We start from the raw sequence: 25,201 nt of genomic DNA on the forward strand, positions 1-25,201 counted from the left end.
AGTCCTGGAGATGATGCAAAACACTTTCTAGCATACTTAAACCTGCATAACTTCTATCTCCACCCCTCCTTTTACCACACAGCAAAACAGTGAACATTTCATTATAGAAAAGAACCACCCTGACAGCCTTGCTATGCATAGAACAAACTTAGCAAGGCAGTGCCAACTCTTACTTCCCTAGCTGCCTTGCCAAAGTGCATTCCTTTCTGATCCAAAGGGACCACAACTGGAAATGAAAAGGTAGTTTACCTTCCAGGGCGCAACCTCCTGCTGCACTCTGATGAGAGCTGACCCCACAGTCACATATTGCCAAACAACAGGACCAAGATTGACTTGCATCACATACTTTAATGTGTTGACAGTCCTTTTCTGAAAACAGCTTTCAATTGCAGGGCCAAGTCTAAAGCAGGGAGGGAGGGAACGGAGTGGAGTCAAACCTTTGTATACTATTAGGCTGCTGCTGGGATTCATGTTCTTCCTTGGGGGTAGGTCAACTGTCTTCTGCTCCAGCCTCACACACTATTGTGGCTCCAAGTCAGATCGATGTATCACCCAACTGATGGCAATCTAAAAAGAGTACAGTTTGGTGAAAGCATGCCCCATAAGGAAGATGTTAGCCTAGATAAATAGGGCTGCCTTACCTGGCAGGATTTGTGCTAACTGCTTCCAGTTTATCTGGACTTGCTGCTTTGTATTATTTTCTGAAGCCATTGTCATAGGCTCTCCATTAGCAAATCATGTTAGCTGAAAAATCTCTGAGCTTTTGCTTTTTTAGGTATTCAGGACTGTGATTAAACCTGTAAAAGTCCTTAACCCTCTGTAGTTGTTCTGAAACATTCAATCAAGTCCTTTCTTTCTACAAGTTTGAGTTTTCTGTAGAAGGTATTTAAATGCACTTCTAGAATCTTCCAGCTGCCTATAGTGTCAATTTAAGTATGAAAATTTGTGTCTGCAGAGTATCAGCATTTCAATCTCCTATTCACAGTCTGATCTGAACCCCATTAGAATCAATGAAAAAAATTCCCTTTACTGTCAGTGAGCTTTGGATCCGGCCCTGGAATCATATCTATTAGATTTGGGTTTCACGACGTTTCCAGGGCTTATCATTTCTCTGCTGAAAAACACTAAAGCTTGGATAATCTTTGATTAACTAATTACATGGATTTGGAGACTTTTGTCATCACCCATGGGCTTTGTGGGAGCCATGTCGCGCAGTGCGTGCTTCTGTCATAGTGGGCTGTGTTAACTAAATGACTAGAATGGATCACACTACACTGTGGCTGTATGTACTTTCCTCAAAGCTTATTTTGATGTTGAAATCCCATTTTTTTTTTATTTAATTTTCTAAGGAAAATTGAAGTCGTAAGTAAATGTCCAACTCTTCTTTATTCAATCGACTTACCATCATTGCAAATCACTTGTGACAGAGGCAGATGGAAAAAGCAGTAAGTGGAAACCAAAGAAATGGGGGAGAAGGGGCAGGAAACGGGAACAATTATCTCAACTCCTTTTCTGGATTTCAGTCTGCCAAAGACAGACTGACACCCAGAACATAGAGACAGGATACACTGAGCATGGCCACAGGACATGCATTCAGGCAGTGACAGATCCAAAGGTATGCAGTGTTGTGGTCACTCCCTCCCCCTCTTCAGACCATGTTGCTGGAGCAGCAGCTGGGAGCATTTTTAAGTCCCTGAAGGAGGTGAGCCCTCTCAACACTCCTCCTCCCTCCCCCACCTGCCGCTGGTGCTGTCCCCAGGATGGGCAGCCCACTCCAGCCAGGCTGTACGGGAAGCCAGGGCCAGTGGCAGTGAGCCAGTTCCCCCCTCCCTGGCCTTTGCCCCCAGGTGTTCTCTGACAGTCTAGGAATAGGTGCAGGGAGGGGAAATCCACCTGCCACTGCCCCATCCCCAGCCAAGCCCAGGTCCCTGCACAGCCACTGACTGAAGTGGGGCAGGAGCAGCCAGGTCTCTCCTTCCTGTGCCCAGAGGCATACGTACAAAGGGCAAGAGGGGAAAGGGAGGGGAGGTGCTGCTGATTGGTGGAAAAGAGGTGGGGGGGGATGTTGAGAGTTTGCAGGGGTAGGGAAAGATTTTCTTATATTATTCAGAGACTTAAAAACAGTTCTTAGCTGCCTCTTCTGTAGTGCAGCCTGGCTGCCATGGTGTGTCAGGGGGAGACTCAGATCTGAGGGTGAAGCCTTCCTTACAGCACTGGTTGCTGCTCCTGCACCCCCTTTTAAAAATCCTGCATCCACTTATGCACTCAGGGTTACTCCAGCCTATCTATTCAACCTAATTGCTCGCCTCTGGTGCACCCAGAAGGAGTGAATAGGCAGACTCGTTTTCTCAGCAGAGTTGGGAAGGAAGCTGTTTAGACATTCCTTATGGCTCTGACTATTCCACTAGTGTCTGAAAGCTTTTAAGCAGCACGTAAGTCATATGTATATTTAAGTCACTGGCAGATGCTTGTCTGCAGGGGTGCATAGTTAGACCAGAGTATCTGTTTGACAGCGGTGTCAATAATTTATACCTGTGTGTAGAGTAAGCTTTACCAAACATCAATTAACAATACCTTTCAGGCCTACTTTGTAAACAGTTATTATCTACTAGCCAGTCCATAGACCTTATAAAGTCAATAACACTCATTTTGAAAACAAACAAAAAGGACTTCCTCATAAATCTAGACTTTCTTGGTTCACAGTAACTATAACCTGGATGCCACACTTCCTAATTCATTCTCTGAGTAGAAATAAACCACCATATTCACTGTATTAATAAGCTGCAACTTAAATAAAAGGGACCCAACAACTTGTAAATATACATTTTATATTTAAGATGTTATATATAAGCTGAGAAATGGAGTGACTTGCTGCTTAAAGAATGATTATGGCAATAAAGAGTGGGCTGTGTGAATAGCACAAGCTCTCATGTGACAGATGCTTCATGAACCTGGACTGATGTTGGGTTTAGTCAGTAGACATCTGGACCCTGCTTTCTAGACCATCACATTGCAAAGGCCTAGCTACAGTATTTCCCCAAGGCTATTGTGGGGTGCCATTCCTGACACTGAAGGAGACAGCAGCTTCCTCTCTCCTGAGTTCTTTGGAAACAGCTACAAGGCAAATTGCATGTATATTTGCTCGTCTGTAAATTCAAGAGATAATGCTGGAGAGAAACCCTAAGCCAAGTTTTGGGCCTTGCTTCATCTCATGGGGTAATTTAGACTTGTGCACAGAGGATGCAAAATATTGACTTGGTAGGGCTTTATGTCCACTTTTCTGCTGATGTGAAGTAATGGTGAATCCAGTCTCCTGGTTGTCTCCTGTGACATGTACAATCCCAAGATTGCTGTCAGCTAATAAGAATTCATAATAGCAAGAGGGACGTACACTGGAAAGTTTGCAATAACTGTTCTTACATAAAACTTCACAGGGCATTCAGACTGTATCATGAACTTGATCTCAAGCAGGCTGAGAAAAATGGGGAATTATTCCTATCTTTGTGACTGCCAGACTCAGAAAAAAAGAGATGGCTTTCCTTTGAGTTACATGAAAAATATTGAAACAAAATGATCTTTTTCAGATTTGACTGCTTTATTGGAAGGGTAAGGTGGCTCAAGGGCTTGTTAATCGTCTTGAGGTCACTGGTTCATCTATTTCCTATATCAGTAACCAAAAAGACAGTACCATCTAATAGCTCTTTTTTGTGCTAAATGAGTTGATAGCTCTCAGTTCAGTCTCTTGTAGAGAGATAGCTGTCACAGGGCACTGACAGAAGTGATATTTGTCACATGATTAGCCCCCTGAAAGCACTCTACAGCTGTGCCATGACACACATGCATGGCTGCAGAGCACTTTAAAAGTGTCCGATCATATGACAAATTTAACCCTCATCTAATGAAAGATCTAATGAAGAATCAGCCCTGCCCCAGTGCTGTCTGCAAGAAAGGAGGGGAAGGGAGCTGTAGGCAGGAGCTTGCCCAACTTGAGCTGGATGGGGGAGGGGGGGTGCACTTCCCCCCACCTCAGCCCCCTCCCTCTTCAGCTAAGATTAGGCAAATCCCAGCCCATAGCTCCTGCCCCTTCCCCTCCCTTCTCCCCCCTCCCTTCCTGCAGACAGCACTGGAGGGGAGAGGGCTAGGGAAGAAAAGCTACATGCAGGCTTCTCTGCTGGATTATCTCCAAAGTGGAGCTCAATTGCAGCCCCCCCTCCACCTGTTGAGCAGACTAATATCTGTTGTGGGCGGGGGTCACTCTAACTCATGGCGCTTTATGTGAAGCACCATGAGTTAGAACTGGGACCTGCATGTCTGTCAGCACCCACAAAAGCTAAAACTGAAATAGGACGCTTAATGGTAACCAGTACAAAGCAGAGAAGCTGAACTACCCTATCATTCCTCTAGATTTTATTTTTGGCAAGCATCCAGGTGTATTGTGGAAGGGTTATTTATTTGTGTTACAGTAAAATCAAGGCCACACTGTCCAGGGCACTATACAAACACATAGCAAGAGAAAGTTCCTTCCCCAAAACAATGTAGGAAACTGAAGCGCAGACAGAAGTGAATTGGTCAACTCCATCTAGTAGGTCAGTCGCAGAGCCAAGAACAGTACGCACAGCTCAGGGCCCTGTATGCTCTTTCAAATCCTTGCTGCCCTTCTGCTTGTTTTTGTCATTCTTTAGCACTGTCCATGCAAAAATGTTAGATTAGCTTAAGAAATTATATATGAAAAAAAACATTCTCTGTTGCTGGAGTTTGCAGCAGTTAGACTCTGTAAGGCAGCTGACAGCTGTCTAAAATCACATCTCTAGAGAGCATCCTACAACAATAGTCATGATGCTTGGAGGTGCTGAGCACCAAGGGCTCTTGTTGCTTATGGTTAGAGTTGCATGTGCCTCTCCTCTGAATGTCTGATGCATTGTATGGAGAGCTCAGAAGCACTGGCTGTTCAAGCAAAGGGATACACGTAAATACATACAGATGGGGGGGGCGTGTGGGTGTGTGTACACGTACATACAAAAATATATGTATATACATGAGCTCAAGAAATGTGCCTTTGAGACCTATTTATATAATTTGAGTAGTAACTTGAAATTCTTGCTTTTAGGTAAACAGCCCTTTTAGTGGGGCAGGATGTTCTGCTGTCCCAGTGGCAGATATGGGGATTTATTTTTCTTGGAGGAAGGCAGACAACCAGTGAATACAGTACCTTCTGGCAGCCTCCTGAAGTCGTAAGTTATTTTGTTGGTTTCAAAGAAATGTGTCTCTGTAGATTTGAGAACCAGGTTCCATTGTAAGAGATAAATACTGGTCCCCACTTGCAGGCCAAGGAAATGGGCTGTGTGCAGGGGAGCTCCCATAAGGGATAAGCCCATCCTTGCCATGGTAGTGCCAAATTTTCAGGAGCGGCAGTTACTTTTGTCACCACTGTCTCATCAGAAATGACATACTGTAGGGTAAAAAGGAATCCTGTAGTGTGCAGTCACAGACATCCCTGCACACTTCTGCACCCTGGAGAAAAGCAGTGAGTGGGACAACAGCAGTGGCTGGGATGCTGCCATCACCAGGTCAGCAGTGGTAGAGGCTGCTATTATTGCACACCCCTTAGTTGCACGCTGGACTGGTTCCCTACTCAGCCTCCTTTAGTTAGACTACTGTGCCCACACCCCCCTCACAAGTATAACCTTGAAAAATTTATACTTCTCCAGCAATAAGGCAGCTTTTACAGGGATAACACCAGGTCTCCCAGCTTGGCAGAACTCAGGGAGTTTTTCCATTTACTTTAGACTGGTGATGACTTGATAGTAAAAGCACCATTTACACTAGCGTGTAACACCCATGTAACAGCAGAAAGTCTTTCATGAGTCTATGGCCTTAAGAATAGCTTTACTGCTGTAAGCTGTGACCACAGGGAAATCCATTTCAAGAGATGAATACCCACTAGGCAGGGGAAACTGATAATCCTGAGGACGGCAGTGTTCGTAGTATGTGTATATTGAAGAGTATTGTTCTGGGACCTTATGGAGGATTCAGAGTAGATTTAATCACCTTTGTTTTCAGCTTAAATCACTGCTTTTGAATTCTCCAGGAACATCTCCCTTTCCTGGACTTAGCAGTGCAGCAAAGCAATTACCAATGAAGCTCAAGTTTCTTAATTTACAGAAAAATGAGGCTTGCAAACTGATTCACATTAACCTGATCTGCCTGCATTACCGCTCCCATTTGGCAAATCACTTGTGGCGTTAAATCTTTATTCTATTAATAGAGATCTACTGAACTTTGACAATGTCAGCTCATAATAAATGTTCCTAGTGCTGCTCAGGCAGGGGAATGGAATTAACCGGTTTTGTTTGCGGTATCGCTCCCAGGCTGCACCTGGCGTTTAGCAGGAGAAATTATCTCATGGCTCCAAATATTATTGGAAAGAAGGGAGAAAAATCATCAAATGTTCTGGTATCTATTGTGCCTTTGAGTCAATGCCTGCACTGGGTAGGGAGAAAAGTGTTGTTGTTGAGGTATTATTCTATGGCATATCTTCATTCCATTAAAGCTGAAGGGATTTGTATTAGCATCTCCACTATTTTTATTTAAACACTAGGAAATTGCCCATCAAGAATGACCAGGGGGGGAGGGGGGGCCAGCAGGGACAAAGCCCCACATCTGGCCCAGTGCCCCCCTTCCCCACCCAGTGCTCCTCATCCGGCTCCACTCCACCCCCCAAACCACTTTGGGTCCAACCCCACTCCCCCCCGCCACTTTGAGTCCAAACCTGTTCCCCCCAGGCACTGCTTTGGGTCCAGCCCCACTCCCCTCCCCCGCCGCTTCAGGTCTGACCCCTCTCCCCCCTCCCCACTTAGCAGCTTCAGGTCCAACCCCATCCCCCTCTCCCCCCTCACTGATTTGGGTCTAACCCCATCCCCCCCTCCCCCACCACCAGGTCTGACCCCGCTCCCCCTTCCTTCCCCCCCCCACTGCTTAGGGTCTGGCCCCACTCCCCCCTCTACTTGAGGTCCAACCCTGATTCCCCATTCCCTCTCCCCTGCCGCATCGGGTCTGGTCTCACTCCCCCCCTTCCTCCCCCACCGCTTCAGGTACGACCCCACTCCCCCCTCCCCCCCACTTCAGGTCCGACCCCACTTCCCCTCTGCACTTCAGGTCCTGCCCCGCTTCCCCCTCCCCGCTGCTGCTTCAGGTTCAACCTTGCTCCCCACTCAGGTCCAACCCCACTCCCTCTCCCCACTGTTTTGGGTCCAGCCCTGCTCCTCCCCCTCCCCCTGCCACTTCAGTCTGCCTGGCCCGCATCCGCCTGCTCCCACTCCCCTCCCTCCCCCCTGCCTACCACCTCCCCCTCCCTACTGGCTATTCTGGGGGGCACCTCCATCATGATCCCTCCTTTCACCCTCAGGCAAGGAGGCGAGGGGGAAGCCCCACTGCTTGGGCAGCCGGGATGTGTTCCCCGCTGCCAAAGTTCCCCAGCAGTGGCATGAATTTGGGCCTGTGCAGCCTGGGCTGCCCAGCTGGGCGCATGCACACTTGGCCAGAAGCATTATGGACGGACAGACAGACAGACAGACAGACAGACAGACAGACTAAGCCTTTTACTATATTAGAATTCCCTGATTCATCAGGGAGTCTGCTATAAGCTTCAGCCTCTCTTCGTATAAGCTTGTCCCTCTCTTCCACAGTTCAGACCCTGCCTGTTCTACTCCTCTCTTACACAATCACATAGAGAGCTACACCTCCACCTTTCTTCCCTACTCGGTCCCTTCTGTGCAGGGTGTAACCCTTTATGGCTACACTCCAATCATGTGAGGAGTCCCACCAGGTCTCCGTAATCCCTACTGGATCGTAATGCCCACTGGAGAGTTGGAGAGCTAGCTCCTCTTGCTTGTTCCCCATACTCCTGGCATTGGTTGTACAGGCACCTGAGTCCTCCACTTGTGACCCTCCATTTCCTGTCACGCTGAAGGAGAACATTCTCTCAGCTCTTGCAAGAGGGGCTCTCCTAGTGTCCCCAACTTCAGAGCTTTCTTGTGTGCCGGTCCCCGAGTATACTCCAGTCAGTGTTTTCCCATCCCCCTGCAATCTTAGTTTAAAGCCCTATCTAGAAGATTGGCTATCCTGACCAAGAACAGGTACTTACCCCTCCATGTGAGGTGGATGCCATCCCTTCCCAGGAGTCTTCTCTCCCTGAAGTGTGTGCTGTGGTTGAAGAAACTGAAGCCCTCTCAGTAGCATCACCACTGGAGTCGTCAGTTCACTTCTTCGACGCATGTGTTAGGTCTTTGAATGTGGAATATGTAGGCCTGTCCATGGCAGTGAAGGGACAGCAGGAGACATGGACTTAAATGAGGGCTAGGAACTTGAGTCCCTGACTGTGGTCTCTGGTGGACTGGTACTAAACTCTGCGCTGCCATGTTGACCTTTGCTGCTTATTTTATCGAAGCTAATGGGACAAAAGTTGCTTATGTGTGTTTATGGCATTGCCATTTTTACTGAAGCCATTTCTAGATACCTCCCGCTGTCCACGCCAGACTCAATGCCTTGCTTGCCTGGTGAGAGTAAGGGAGATTCTGGGGAGTCTTGGTACACTCCAGGACTTGGTAAACACAGGTATATTTGCCCACCCGTGTATGTGCTCTCTGCTCCATCAGGACTGTGCTCTGTGGCATCTGGGCCAAGTGACCAACTGGAGCTTGGACAAAGACCTCCAATTTCCAGAATGTCTGAATGAAAACTGGGTGGGTGGCAACTCTACCCAGGTAGAACTTGCACCCCAGATTGCAACACGATGTACTCTAAGCTAGGAGTGTTAAACTCACCCTGGGACCCAGGCCAGATCTAGACCACAGGGGCTCCTCCTGGGCTAGATCCATGGGGCTGCATTTGGGCAGCATCATATGTCCAGAGGCATGTGGTTACACAGAGCCACATTTGGTCAGTAAGGAGCCAAGAGCACATGTTGGTGAAGAGCCAGGGCATGCAACAGCACAGAGCTTGGGCTGGGCAGCAACATCAAGCCACATTCAGGTAGCAGCATGAAATTGGAACCAGGGGCATGCAGCAGTGCAGACATGTATATGTCTATGGGTGGCAATCCCCCAGCTCCGCACTACTGCCCAAACATAGCTCCGTGCAGCTGCTTGCCACCAACTCTGTGCTGTTGCCTGTCGAGAGATCCTTGCCACCCCATGCCCCTGTCTCCTTGCTCATGCATTCCCCCAGCTCTGTGCTGTCCAAATGCAGCTCTGCACTGCTGCACACCCCTAGCACGGCTGATTGGCCTGAGTTCCATGCTGCAGCAGTGTAAAGCCCTGGCTGGGTAGCAGCACAGAGCTGTGTTCAGGCAGTGGCACAGAGCCAGGGAGCTGCCCCTAATAGTCATGTCCACTGGGATCTAGGGACCCCAAATTCTGCTCTGCTGCACTTCCAGTAGCCCACCAGACGGAACAGTTCCATGAGCCAGATCCAGCCCACAGGCCATATCTCTGACACTGCCACTCAAAGCCAGTAAGGACCAACCTCTTTGGCAGACATGCCATAAATTAACCCCCACACCCTCCCCAAGTGTCACTTTTTTCCCTTTCTTCCGTCTGATCTGCTGCTCTGCTTTCTGCTCTCTGGCCTGTACTCTCTACCCAATCTGCTAATGTGTGTTCTTCTTGCCCTATCTGCCACTGTATTGCCTGCCCCTTTCTTGATCTGGCCTGTTCCACGCACAGAGGCTGCCTGTGCCACTTGCGGCATGCATGTTACAGATTGGCCAGCCCTCCTCTAAGCAAAAAAAATGCTGTTTATCTGGAAGAAAACCACTGCTGGTATTTTTCATCCAGTCCTCTGTGTACAACGATAGTAACGCAGTCTAGTGACTGCAACAAAACATTAAAGACCAGCAGCTTTCTGGCTTCTTTGCATAGATCAGCCACTTGATACCCAAGCACCCTTTGGAAAAACCAGTTGACACCAGCATATCCCCTTGTAATTTGTGTTAAGCATTATGCAGAAAAAAAAATCACTAGGCTAAAAGAAAAAAAACCCAGCAAGCAGCTGCTGCAGTTGCTGAGCATACCAACCAAACAACCACAATCTGTGCATAAAACTCAGCTGACAGGCCTCTGCATTCAGAGATTCCTGGTGAAGTTCACAGTTTTAACATATTTGATGAAAATTTAATTTAAAGAGATAAAACCAGGGGGAAAAACCCCAATACGCCTATGCAAGACTATGGACCAGATTATGCTCTTGTACATAGTACAGTATGTCTGGACTACAGTAATTCCACTGGAATGGAATTCATCTAAATGGGCTTCTTTTAGATTTACAGTATCTTACTGTAGCTGAAAGCAGAATTTGTCCCTTCACTTTTCTACTGTTCTCTAAGGACTGAGCCTTCTCTCACTTACCTCATCTTAGACTTTAGTAAAGTCACTTTTGATTAATAATTCTGTGAGATCTCGATCAAGTCCCCTTTAAGAGAACGCTCAAGAGCTGCCGTTCAATTTTGCATTTGAAAAATTAATATGAGTTATTAAAAGTCAGCTGCTGTTTGGAACAAGCTCTGATACTGACTATGAAAGACAAACTTGACCAGATTATTTTCATAGGATGGAGATGTATCATTAAAACTTCACTGTGTGAACATTAATTTAATGTCCTTGGCACTGTCTTTCAGAATTATTTCAATTAGCAAACTTAATGTTTGCTATAACCTGTAGCCTTTGAATAAGTCTGTCTGATCACTCTTTTTTCAGTGACCTTTAATTGAACAATTGCTGTGTTTTCTATAATAATCCTTTATTCCCCTATATAATTATCTGATTTTTTTATTTTATGTGTTTAATATATGCATATATTAAATATGTTTTATCTATTAAGTTCTCCATTTAATATATATAGAGATATGATTAATTGGTTACTTATGTAATATAGATATTAAATGGAGAACTTAATAGATAAAACCTAGGCCCTCTGTTACATTGTGCTGTTTAAAGACTATGAGGTGAGCATTTTCTCTATTCTGTTGATTGTCACGTTATATGAAAAATTAATCATACATTTTGAAAACATTCATTGGGGAAATTTTAAAGGAGGCCGAGTGCAATTTTAGAGAGAGCTGCTTTCAGGAATACAATGCAAGTATTCATTTTCTGCAAGGACTGAGTTCTGGGCCTTTGCAAAAAGCCTGAATAAGTTGGCCTTGAATTGGGGATTTTCATAAGAAGGGAATAGAATGCTTTCACTTCAGGCAGTGGGAGACCAAAATAACTGTTATGGCTGCTGTCTAACTCTTTTCCAACCCCACCCCATATTCACATAGGGACTTTGGTCAATGGATCTACAGAGCTGTGCATTTCTTAGTCAGGCCACACCAGCCATGTCCATGTTGTTGAAGGGAAAATGGCTACTATGAAGATAGATGTTAGACCCCTGCCACATATTACACTTAAGACATAAGTAACCAATTAATCATATCTTGAGTTGTAACCTGGCCACATATTAAAGCAATTAATGTCATCATAAAACAAGAAATACAAGTAAGGTAACTAGTAGGGTAAAAGTGCTAGACTTTAGGAAAGCTGATCTCAATGCACTCAGGCGATTAGTCAAGGAAGCACTGCAGAATAGGAGTTTTGAAGGGATGGGAGCCCAAGAAGGGTGGCTGTGCCTAAAGGAAACGATCCTTCGGGCACAAAGCAAGACAATCCCCGAGTGAGGCAAAAAAGGGAAAGAGGCCAGGAGGCTTCCATGGCTGACCAGAGAAATCCAGGGCAGCCTAAGGGCCAAAAGGGGAGCACATAAAAAGTGGAAACAGGGTGAGATCACTAAAGATGAATATACCTCCTCTGCTCGTGCTTGTAGGGAGGCAGTTAGGCGGGCCAAAGCTACCATGGAGCTGAGGATGGCAACCCGGGTAAAAGACAACAAGAAATTGTTTTTTAGATATATTGGGAGTAAAAGGAAGGCCCAGGGAGGAATAGGACCACTGCTAAATGGGCGGAAACAATTGGTGACAGATAGGGGGGAAAAGGCTGAACTCCTCAACGAGTTCTTTGCCTCAGTGTTCCTAAGTGAGGGGCATGACAAGTCTCTCACTGGGGTTGTAGAGAGGCAGCAGCAAGGTGCCAGACTTCCATACGTAGATCCTGAGGTGGTGCAGAGTCACTTGGAAGAACTGGATGCCTTTAAATCGGCAGGCCCGGATGGGCTCCATCCGAGGGTGCTGAAGGCACTGGCCGACATCATTGCACAGCCACTGGCAGGAATATTCGAATGCTCGTGGCGCACGGGCCAAGTCCCGGAGGACTGGAAAAGGGCTAACGTGGTCCCCATTTTCAAGAAGGGGAGGAAGGAGGACCCGGGCAACTATAGGCCAGTCAGTCTCACCTCCATCCTTGGTAAAGTCTTTGAAAAAATTATCAAGGCTCACATTTGTGAGAGCCTGGCAGGGCAAATTATGCTGAGGGGAAACCAGCACGGGTTTGTGGCGGGCAGATCGTGCCTGACCAATCTAGTCTCTTTCTATGACCAGGTTACGAAACGCCTGGACACAGGAGGAGGGGTGGATGTCGTATACTTAGACTTCAGGAAGGCCTTCGATACGGTATCCCACCCCATACTGGTGAACAAGCTAAGAGGCTGTGATGTGGATGACTGCACAGTCCGGTGGGTGGCGAATTGGCTGGAGGGTCACACCCAAAGAGTCGTGGTGGATGGGTCGGTCTCGACCTGGAAGGGTGTGGGCAGTGGGGTCCCGCAGGGCTCGGTCCTTGGACCGATACTCTTTAATGTCTTCATCAGCGACTTGGACGAGGGAGTGAAATGTACTCTGTCCAAGTTTGCAGATGACACAAAGCTATGGGGAGAGGTGGACACGCCGGAGGGCAGGGAACAGCTGCAGGCAGACCTGGACAGGTTGGACAAGTGGGCAGAAAACAACAGGATGCAGTTCAACAAGGAGAAATGCAAAGTGCTGCACCTAGGGAGGAAAAATGTCCAGCACACCTACAGCCTAGGGAATGACCTGCTGGGTGGCACAGAGGTGGAAAGGGATCTTGGAGTCCTAGTGGACTCCAAGATGAACATGAGCCGGCAGTGTGACGAAGCCATCAGAAAAGCCAATGGCACTTTATCGTGCATCAGCAGATGCATGACGAATAGGTCCAGGGAGGTGATACTTCCCCTCTATAGGGCACTGGTCAGACCGCAGTTGGAGTACTGCGCGCAATTCTGGGCGCCACACTTCAAGAAGGATGTGGATAACCTGGAGAGGGTCCAGAGAAGGGCAACTCGTATGGTCAAGGCCTGCAGACCAAGCCCTACGAGGAGAGACTAGAGAAACTGGATCTTTTCAGCCTCCGCAAGAGAAGGTTGAGAGGCGACCTTGTGGCTGCCTTTAAGTTCATCACGGGGGCACAGAAGGGAATTGGTGAGTATTTATTCACCAAGGCGCCCCTGGGGGTTACAAGAAACAATGGCCACAAGCTAGCAGAGAGCAGATTTAGATTGGACATTAGGAAGAAATTCTTCACAGTTTGAGTGGTCAAGATCTGGAACGGGCTCCCAAGGGAGGTGGTGCTCTCCCCTACCCTGGGGGTCTTCAAGAGGAAGTTAGATGAGTATCTAGCTGGGGTCATCTAGACCCAGCACTCTTTCCTGCTTATCCAGGGGGTCGGACTCGATGATCTATTGAGGTCCCTTCCAACCCTAACATCTATGAAACTATGAAACTATGAAATAAGCCACAAAGTTATTCCACCAAAAATGTGTAACAAGTTTGTGGCTGGTTCCTATCACATCATCAATTGAACGTCTGATCAGGTATGCTCCTGTGGCTGAGAGCCCCATCACCTGATGTGCTCTGTCTCTCTGACTTGTTGATCAAGCTATCAAGTAACACAGCTATAGCAACACTGAGAGAACAGAAAGGAAACATTTCAGATTCTCACTTACAAACGTGCTCCTTTTGTCCGCTCCATTCAGTCTCTGGACGGTCATAGGATGAGTTGAGCCCTAAGGAGTGCAAGTCCTAGCTGTTGTCCATGACTGTCATTCACTCTGATTGCTAAGAGAAAGAAGGGGCTGAGCTCTAGACACACTGGGGTGGTACAAAAAAAACAGCTTTTCCTCAAAAGAGGACAAGGATCTGCAAGTAAGAACCTACTTCATGGAGTGGGCAACTAAAAAGCACCAGATGAGCCATAGCCCCTTCCCTCTGATTGGTTCTAGGTCTGCTCTTAAGGAACCCCTCCAGCACCTAAACCTTGCTGCACAACTTATTGATCTCCAGTCCTTGCTCAGCTCCTGTCCTAGTGATTCCTCTGAACTCCCAGATGAACCCTCTGGCTCAGTGTTTGGACTTCAGTTGACCTTGGCTTGCTTCCTAACCTGTGATCCTCTGGTTCATTCTGGCCTTTGGCCTCCACCCCTTAGTTTGGAATTCAGGTTGTCCTTGGGTGCTCCCAACCCCCAGTTCATCCCTGCACCCCTGCCAGTCCTCACTTCTGGCTCTACCCATGAGGCCTCACGCCTCTGGGAACCGTGCACTTAGTAGCTCAAATATTATTTTCACTTAAACCAGTGATGGTTGTTGCCTTATGTCAATATTTTCAATGGAAATAAACTTAGACTCATAAAAATCTGAGAGGCTACCTTTGCACAAAAGGTCTCTGTCAGCTAAATTCAATCTCTTTCAATACCAGCAGGAGCAAGGTAGAACCTTGTTGGAAAACCCCATGACAGAAACTTCCTATTGGTATGATGTGGTAATGATACAAAGTGGCCATGACCTCTTGTCCCCATATGGAGCCTACTAAAGCCAGCTCGCACCTGAAAAAAAAAAAAAATTGATGGTGCTAGCCAGGTGTTTCCAATTTATTACTTTTGTCTTTAATTTTAATGATTTACACAACTGTTATCAGTTGTCAGTTCTGCCACAACTGGCTGAGATTAAACTTTTATTTTTTTGGACCCTTTAAGAATTAAGAATAGCTGTATAGCTATTTAAAGAACTGTCAGAAAAGTCTTTATTGAATAAATCAATGTTAAGCTAGAAATTCGATATTGTTACGGTAAAATCAAAGAATAACAAATCAGAAAAAGAAATGCATCACTATAAAATACAGTTCAAGTCAGAGACTCAGATTATAAAGTAGCAAATCTTTTTCTACTATTTTATTCCCATTACTTAAGTTACTTGCCCTGTTATATTAGGTCTTTCAACATTTATCAATATCAAAAAAAAAAATGAAACTGGAACTAAAACAGCTGTTTCAGATCTCTCTTTGTATATGTAGATGTAATATCTTTTTCAAGGACACTTCATACTAATCCTGAACTCTCCATGCCCTAAAACCTTTGTTCTACTTTTGCTTTTCATAACTTTGCCTAATTAATAATACTGTTGCCTTTACTCCATACAAGTTCAGTCCTAGCCTGACTTCTAGTTAACCCAACTACTCAGCTTCAATAAAATCTGAAATCTACAATAGGGGTGGGCAATTATTTGGGCTGGAGGGCCTCTTTTGGAGTTTCGGTGAGCTGTTACAGGCTGGGGGTTGGGGGGTGGTGCTGACCCACAGGCATGGGGGGGGCAATTGGTCCTATCTGGCCTCATGCTGTTCACCCCACACCCACCACCAGGGGCACCAGATGGAGCAGGGTGTCCATGGAGAGCTGACCCAGACCCCTTGCAGGTAGGGCACGCTCAGCCAGACAGATGGGATGAGGGTGGGTATCTTCAAAATGACCCCATCTGAACCCACCTTTGCTCACCATAACTGGCAGTAAAACTTTACTAAGATACCTGTGTATAGATGTGCCTTTCTACAGCATACAAGTGTAGAAACATTAGCCTAAGCAAAAGCCGCATATGACATTAATGGAAGAGCCAGAGTCCTTTTTTTTAATCATATGTTTACACTACCTCTCATTCCTATTCATTTACTTAATTCTTTCTGCTCTTCTGTTCTATTAACCAGTGCCCTGTGCCTGTCTTTAATCATCCTAATTCATTTCATCTGTGGGTTTTTTAATGGAAGATGCTTTTCAAGCTGAATTGTACAAGGTATCGCTGGAAAACAGATTCCCTGTTTGTTGGTCATTCAGACTGTTGGCTTTGAATCAACAATCAACACTCCTCCTATTTTAGCAGTAAACAAAACTGACTTCTGGGTCAGGCATTTTTTGGTAATAAATAACCAGATAGATGTTAGGGGCTGCACAACTCAACTACCCAGTCATTAACAGCCAAGGAAGGCTGACATTGTTAAAAACTAAGAAAATCTGGGTCCATAGCATCTTACAATATTTGCATTGCATTTTTTCAGTACTACTATTTTTGTAATAAAAAATAGTACAGTAACCAATAGGAAAAATAGAACAGTAACCAATAGGAAGGCATCTCTTTTCATCAGGTGCAAAAATTCAAACTTGGGGCCTGCTATCAGTAGTGATTTCAACATTATTTCAGGCGGGGAGAGACATGGAGGTTGGTAGTAGAAGACCTTCTGAATATGCAAAGGAAATATTTTGTTACCTGCCATCTGCAGAGCCAATAACTAGAGAGTGCTAGTAAGCTACACGGTGGCCATTGGATATTTGCCCTGCCAAGGAATCTCACCAACTCTTGACTTTTTTTGACCAACTCTCCTGTACAAAAATTCTTGAGTATCATCAGCCAGGCATTGGAAAAAAATTGTGTGAATGTTAACAGGAGCCTGAACTATGATGTAGAAGCTTGCTGACACCAGAGCTGCATCTCCTTATTCCTGGCCCAGATATTGGGTTTGAGCTACAAGCTAAAAGTAAGCCTCCAGCAGAGAGACACCCTGTGTGAATTCCATACATCTGGGGCTCTGTAGTTTCAGAAAGTGCAGTGCATGAAGAAGGGCCAGACACAAGAAAAAGGACACTCTCCACAAAAGTCATTCTGCAATGCTTTTTCTGCTTTAGGCAGTAATGCTACCATAGTGATGAGAAGGCTATGGGAAGCAGTGAGGATGTTTTGGGCCTCTGAGTTTCCCAGACCTCCAAGGAAATACCCTTGTCCTCTGTAGAGGTTCATAGTTCAGTTGGATTACTATAGGAATCAAGAACACCCCAGAATTGAGTCTGCCATCAGACCTCACTGCTTTACTGCATGATGAATCTATGGTAGAGATGTTACAGCCTGGGAGCCCTGGAGTTCCCAGGTAACCTGGATCCTTCCATACATTTTCATACAGGAGTGGTACAAGCTGGTCCTATAATGTCTTGCAGCACACAGATCCCCCTTCTGTTTGGAAGATACATCAAGCAGAGTCTCTTTTGAGTGAATTCCCTTCCTGCTGTTAATTGTCTGTTCCTTTCCTACATGCACCTATTTTCTCTTCAGCTCTTTTCTCGCTTGATGGCATCTCCCTGTCTTCTGGTATTTTGCTAATTTCCAGCTGTCTCCTCGACCTAGCCCTTTCTCCTTGATGTTAATTATAACAGCTGTCAAGTATTGCTGTTCCTTATGATGAAGTGCTTCTAGACAGCATGGCCCAGAAGGACGATTTGTTTCATTTTTCACTCTGAACTCTTGGATTTGGCAAAGCTGTTCATTCTGTCATTCCTACTAACATCCTATCTAATGGATTCTCAAATCTCTGAAGTCTTACAGCTTTAGCTACCTCCCTTGGTGTCTACTCTGTGGTGCAGCACCATTACCTTCATCTTTTCCTGTTCCAGTGCCAGACCAGCACTCTGCATCCTACCTGCCTCTGAGCCTGTGAATTCAAGAATCACATTAGCTTTGTGATTCTTGATACCATTGCATGACAAGCTCACATTTAATCAGCTTTTTTTCAAAGTGGCTGAGCTCATTTAGCTCTTTCCCAGCTTGTATTCATGCTGTTTAATTGTATCTTTGCTATGTAAGAAGGATGATCTAGAGGGTAGAATATTGCATTGGGGCTTGGTAGCCTGGGTTGCCATCCTGGCTCAATGATAATTTTCTTATGAGACTGCAGGCAACTCACTGACATTACTCTGTCCCATCTGTGAAATGGGAACTATACCAAGGGCAGATAGGTACATGATTTTATGACCCAGCACCACTGGTACAGACCCTGGCAGATGACCCCTGGTAGTAGAAAGTCCAGGGCAGGGTGTAGTTCCAGAGGACCGAAGTGCCTGAGCATCTGCTGCTGGCCAATGCAGCCCCAAACTGAAGGCTCTGAATGAGGGAGTTTGCATGGCCCAAGGACACAACCTAGAAAGCTACTATAACTTCCCTAGAAATACAGATAAAAACTTCCCTCCCTTTGGATCATTGCTATTTATGTTGTCTATCTGTCAAGTTAATTATCCAACCACTAAACTTCAGAGCACTGAATCTTCTACTCTGGAACACAGACCTCCAAGAACTTGACGGCCCATTATGCCATTAGATATCCTGACGCCACCTGGAAGACGCAATCCAACCCAAGGTTTTGGTTTGTTATTTAGCACTCTCCTCGGCATTGCCCTAGGTTACCCAGGGAACTATGAGTACCCTTGGGAGGCTGTTCCTACTGATAGTCAATGAAGGTGGGAGTTTTCTTGGCAGGTAGCTTTTGCAGCACATCATGGCCAGAACAGACCATTGCAATCATCTAGTCCAGTGGAGCTTAACCTCTGGTCTGTAGATTGGATCCAGCCCACACAGCCATGTCATACAGGCTGTTGGTCTCCCTATGGGTCTGGAAATTGGGTAGCAGAGGAGTGAAGGCAGGATCCCACCTGCAGCAGTGGAGGAATGGTGGCTGCCAAAACTGCTGTGGCTTCCAGACCTTTGTGAGTCATGGCACTTAACACTGTCACTACTCCCCTGATGCCAATTTTCTAGACCTGTGGGGGGCCTTGTGCCAGATAACATGACCCCGAGTGCTAGATGATGCCAACATGCAGGGTCTATCTGCACCCAGATCCAGTGCACAGGGTTGGGCTGGTGCACTGAGCCAACTCTGAAAACAGATCTGGCGTGCAGGGTCAGGCTGGTGCATGGGCTTTCTCTGTTACTGGATTCAGCACACCAGATTGCACCCACAGACCAAACCTGTGTTGGATCAGACCTGCAGACAGTCCCCAAGCCACATATCCAGCCCATCGGTCTGGATAAGTTGAACACCACTGGTCTAGCCTGACCTCTTTTATAACAGAGGCCATTGGACTCCCTAGAATTCATTCACATTCAAAGAAGACCATGTCTTCTAGAACAACATCCAATTTTGACTTAAGAATGTTCAGTGTGGAAGAATCCCTTGTGACCTTTGGTAAATTATTCCAGGGATTAATTACCTTCCCTTTAAAATGTTATGCCTTATCTTAAGTCTGAATTTGCCTAGCTCCAACTCCCTGACGTTGGGTCTTGTTATACCTTTGTCTGATAGACTGAAGAACATTTTATTGTCATATTTCTCTTCCTGATTAGGCTGTTACAGACTGTAATTGTCACCTTTTAATTTTTCCTTTGATAAATTAGATTGAGCTACCTAAGTCTTGTACTATAAAGACATATTTTCCAGTTCTTAAATTGTTTGCATTCCTCTTCCCTGCACCCTCCTCAGTTTCTTCAATATACTTGAAGTGAGGGCACCAGGACTGGACACAGTATGTGGCAGTCAAAGCAATGCAAAACAACAGAGGTTATGTAACCTCTTTATATCTATTTGATATTCCTCTGTTCATGCTTCCGAGGGCTCTCTTGGTCACAGCATTGTATTGGGAGCTTATGTTCACCCAATGGTTCACTGTGAATCTCAAGTCTTTTTTAAAATCACTGGAAAGAATCTCCCATGCTGTAAGGGTGGCCTGTAATCCTTATTCCTGGATGCGATTGATTGATTTCTTATGGAATATTATTATTGTTGTTGTTGTTTCACGTGCCCTCTAACCCACTTTCCCAAGGGTGGATTATTTTACATTCTATACTGATTTAAAGAGTCCAGGTATTACAACTTCTTGTTACAAAAATGTTCACTTTGCCCCCTCCTGCCTCTCCATCCGTGACTGACTTATGATGATCAGCAGCACGATTCAGTCCTGGTCCTGGTCCAGGAAAAGGTTTAATCTTTAACTTTTCTTGAGCGTTATAGCTAGTAATAAGTGCTTGTTCTTCCCTGTGGTATAAAACATTTCTTTCTAGCTGTGTTGGACTCCAAGGCCATGTCCAGATGAGCACGGCCATGCGGCCATGCAGTATGTGGTACCACAGACATGTCTGCGGCACTACATACCACACATTCAGTGCTCTCCACACTGTGAGATAGCAGTGCAGGGAGTGGGGGGAGTTCACCCCAGGAGATCCCAGGGTTAAAAAAGAAAAACTACAAAATAAAACGGGGCAGCACACGTGGGGACAGTGCATGCCGCCCAAAACTGGAGCTTGGCCAGCTGGAGCCATGCTCTGGCTGCTGGCCAGGCTCCAAGAGGCAGGATCACTACTGCTGCAGCCCCAGGAGGCCCACAGAACCCCAGGTAAGGCTGCTGGGGCCAATATAGTGCTGACCCCAGCCTCCTCTATCCCACCTGGGGTAATCTGCCACACACCAGAGGGTGTGTGGCACAAGCATTTCCCAGGGACAAGTAGCAGTGGCACAAGGTATGCTGCTGCTAGTCGTCCCTGGGAAATCAAATGTCCACGCGCATGTGGATGCAGCCCAAGGAAGCAGGAATTCCTTTAGAACCAAATGGAAACCTCACATATTTTACTGGACTAACCTCTGGTAGAGAAAGAAACTTGAAGAACAAGATACAGTAAAAGCTGTGTTAACCAGCATTTTACTAACCAGAATACTCTATTAATCGGAATTTCCAATATCCCCCAATACAAATCCTCACTTTAGCAATCGGAATCTTTGCCAAGTCTATCTGGCATGCACATCAAGTATTTCTGATGCACAGTTGGGGCAGGGTGGGGCACAGGGCGGACCTGCAGCTTATCTGAGGAGTGCGGGGAGGGGTGGCAAATCCCACCACTGCATGCATCCCGGGAGGGCAGGGCTGCCGTTGCGGGTTAGGGCAACGGCAACACTAGGCTCTTCCCAGCATGGGTGGCTACGCTGCACTCCTGTCATCCTTGATAGATATAACTCTCAGATAACTGGAAATTTTACATAATTGGCACCCCCCTTACCCCACTCATGCCAGATAAAGCTTTTACTGTACTTGCAAAAAGTGTTATAAACTTTTGAGATGCCCCAATAGCTAGAGTCCTATCACCTATGCCTAATTCTTGGAAGCTGTGTTTTTACTGGCCCAAAGAGCGGTAAGATGCATTCTCTCATACAAGTGGAGGTGAATTGTCCTTATCATTACTGCATTGATTATAATAAGTCTACCTTTTTTCCCCCTCCAGAAGAACCATAAAAATCACACTGAATTTATACAAAGGGCTAATTTATGATCTGACAGTCTTTAGTTGGACCATTATTGTGTATGGAATTATTTTTTTCAATGCAGTTTTGATTTCAGTATTTTTAGTGCATTTAACCTTTTAGGTCCATTCCATAGTTATTTGATTCTCCTGGGGGATTTTGTAAGGACAGCACAATTCAAGATCTTAGTCAGTAGGTATCTGCTTGTATTCAGAGAAAAAGCTGCTTTTTTCCCCTCAAATTGAACCTAAAAATGTTGGGTTGACTTACATACAGGGTCAACTTATAATCAGAACATATGATATTAACACTAACGCTTACCTCGTGCCAGGCAGACTGCTGTTATGTTCTAAGGGCCTGATTCAAATCCTACTGAAGGCAAGGGAAAACATCCTATTGATCAGGCCCATAATTCCTCTGAACAGTATTATCCAATGAAATCCCAAGCTTTGCCCTAGTCCCAAAGCAGTATTTATTTTACAAAGCAGTGCTGGTAAGAGCAAGAACATGCTGAATTATATGTACATTATGAAACCTCTGTTGTATGGGGCTGTCTTATGTCTGGGGGGAAAAAATGTTCCTATTATGAGAATTTTCACTGATGCTTTTTTATTTTTTTGACATAGACTGAAACCTGTTTAATAGCTCTCTCCTTTCTTTCTGGGCTGTGAAGTATGCCCTGTTTACAGCACTGCATACATAAGGCTTTCATTTATCCACTGAGCAACTTCCTTGCACGCAGTAGTGTAATCTTTTTTCAAATTAAGGTGACCCTACCTTAACCTTGAGAAGTCACATCTGGGAATAAGGCAGCTATTTCCTTTCCATGTCCATGCCACACGTGACTTTTCCAGAGAAACTGAAAACAAGGATGTCAGTGTGCTGCTGATACCACCAGGTCAACACTGTCCCCAAAATGAACTAGAGTATGAGCAGTAATAGACTGTATATGGTCCAGTGAACAACCACTAAAATTGGGTTGCAAGCAGCCTAAAATGAATTCCAACCAGCAACTCAAAGGGCATAAATTCCCCCTCCCGTCCCTTTGTTTTTCCTCTCCTTGGCATTTCTCTTTGATCTTGTATGGGTGCATTAAGACATGAAGGGTAAGGGAAATAATGGAAAGCATTTTACAGTTAAGGATTATGGAGCTAGTAAAAGGAGTGGGGTTTTCAGAATGAATTCCAATAGATCAGGGAAAAATTCAGTGCAGGGGTAGTGGGAGTCAGTGCTCAATAGAAACTAATCTGGGATCCTACTCTAGCTGGCACAATCTTTGTTGCTACCTACTACTCTTTATACTTGTCTGTCAGTTCAGCTAATCCCTGTCAAGCTATTCCAGAGTGACTGGGATTTGGAGGAACCCTACCCATCCTCTGAGAAAGTTCTAGGCATGATTTATCCAATAAATTGATGTTTTGGGAAGGTATTTAATAACTTTCAGCTGCTAGTGGCTTGTGTGTGTATCCTGGTCATCTTTAAGTTGTCTCTAAATATGAATATTTGTTATTGGGGTGATCAAAGCTGATCCTACCCACAGTAAAGGACTAAATGGCATACATGAATACCTAAACACCAGGGAAGGAAAGGGGATCAGGAGCTGGATAAGCACCCAGACTTCTGGATCATAGGTAATGCGACCCCCCCCCCCATCCCCCATATTTCTGTGCCAGCAGTGGGGTGCTAGAGCATAGGGCAGTAGCCTGGTCAGAGCTAGGGCCTGGCAGCAGTGGGGGTGGTGGCAGCTGTGCAATTTCTGTGCCAACAGTAGCATGTGAGGTTCCAGCCTGGCACCAGTGGCAGCAGCAGCAGTGTAGAGTTGTACCCTCCCACTGCGGTGGCAGCATGGTGTTGTGCACCCCCCACCCCCCAGTCAGCACTTATGCATTGCCTATGTTCTGGATCCTTACTTGTTTTGTGGGATGTTCTCACAGGCCCCAGCTCCTGCTCTGTAGTACCTGTAGCTATCTCTTAATTCCTTGCCCCTTCTTCTAATACAGAGGTAGGCATTAGGTAAACTTTCCTCATGCTCCTAGCTGCAAAGCAAAGTCTTGATATGGTTGAGAGCTGTGGGACACATGACTTTTGAGAAGCACAAACCCCAGAGTCAGGGATCTGTGCCCAGTACCCCAGCTCGAATGATAATCTGCCATCACCAAATTTGTTAGAATAAATAATAAATGAGAACTGGGGAAAATAAAAATGGAAAATAATAAACAGATAAATCAAACCATTCCTTTTCTCTCTGGCTACTGGCTTCCCTCTCCTTGGGAGCCACATTTAACCTACCTGGAGTTTGGCATCCCTGCTCTAATCCCTGTTGATTTTCTGCCTCTTTCAAAAATGGACTGTTCCCCACTTGATTCCTCTAGGTTCTGAGAGAAGAAAATGTTTCCTAGGGAGCGCAGATTAGAAGGTTGCAAGGGGGCTGTGTTAAAGGCAGCTGATCCACCCACTCTGTGCAGCAAGCTTAACAACTGAGCTGGGCATTGGGAGTGCTCAGCACAGCAGCCTCTCATGGTAGGAGGGTTGTCTTACAACATTCACAGAAAAATCTCTACTGCTGCAGAAGTGAATTGAGCGAGATACTGCCTGGGAATGGACATCTGGCATGGGTTGCCATAAGGAGGGACAGCCTTATCCAGAAATGAGCAACTGGAATCTTTTTTGCTGATATAATCAGTGAAAATTGCAGAGCCAGTGCTGATTATACAGCTGTGTGGAAAATCATTTGTGTAGTCTGTTTCAGTTGTCCCCATGCTAGCCTGCAAAGCTCTATCCTCCAGTGTCTACAAGATGACCAGCAGCAGTGCAATAGGAGCCCACCATGGTGGCCTGAGCTTACAAGGTGCTAAGTTGTCTCAACTCCTGTTTAATACAGTGGAAGCTGAGGATGCACAATGCTTAATCAGAAGTGTAATTGCTGGATCTAACCCTATAGGAAGGAAGGAAGGTTAAAGGTGTCACTTACAGGAACCCTTTTTTTTTTTTTAAGTCCTGGACCTCTATTCTACACCTATTGGGTACATCTACACAAGATGTCTATTGCAGAGTGGACTAATTTGATCCGCAGTAAACATCTCACCATCTGCACATGTGCCTCTATTAGGGCACAGGAAACTAATAAACCCTGCAGCAGGGGAGACTTGTAAACATAAGTCCTATCCTGCTGCAGAGTATTTTTCATGCATAGCAGCACACGTGTAGATGCTGACCCAACTGGCTGGGGCATGAGGGTGCTTCAGTGTGGGGGCTGTGGGCCAGCTAGCCCCACACTGAAGCACCCTCATGCCACAGCCAGGCCCTTCCCCAAGGCCCCTGCCAGCCTGGACTGCTCCATTCCAGCTCAGTGTGCTGCAGTTTGGGCGCACGTGTAAACAGTGTGCCCAGGAGCTTCCTGGGAGCAATAAGCTTAAGGACAATAAGCATCGGAGTATATTGCTGCACATTAATGGCATATGTATATGCAGCCACTCTGGATTAGAATCCTCCTTCTGAAACTTTGACCCAAAATGGAAACTATTAAACTTCTGTTACAGCCCAGAAACTTTGTTATAGCATCATGAGGTTAGCGGGTTATCTAGTCCAGCTCCCTGGACAGTTGCAAGAATAGCAGTGTATATTATAATCTATATTGTCCTTATACTTACAATACCCATCTGTTCTCTGGGAGATGGAGGACGTGTCTTTTCTGTAGGCGCTCAATGTCAATGTCATTCGGTGGAGCTCCTCTTGTAGGGCAGATGGAATTTTGAGTTACCAAAACTGAATCAGCATTATCACATGCACCTGTGGTTATGAACCACCACTTTAAGCTTAGGCAA

At 45.8% G+C, this 25,201-nt stretch overlaps 1 long non-coding RNA gene across 1 annotated transcript; it reads right to left on the minus strand.

Moving 5' to 3' along the window:
* Positions 1–328: 328 nt before the first annotated feature.
* LOC109281889 (uncharacterized) lies at positions 329–23,814 on the minus strand. The gene is made up of 3 exons (XR_002088674.2): positions 23,667–23,814; positions 8,144–8,306; positions 329–567 (listed from the first exon to the last, which is right to left on the minus strand). It is a non-coding gene; the product is annotated as an uncharacterized LOC109281889 (long non-coding RNA).
* Positions 23,815–25,201: the final 1,387 nt, after the last annotated feature.

This window comes from Alligator mississippiensis, chromosome 4, assembly GCF_030867095.1.
Source record: "Alligator mississippiensis isolate rAllMis1 chromosome 4, rAllMis1, whole genome shotgun sequence".
Classification (NCBI taxonomy): domain Eukaryota; kingdom Metazoa; phylum Chordata; order Crocodylia; family Alligatoridae; genus Alligator; species Alligator mississippiensis.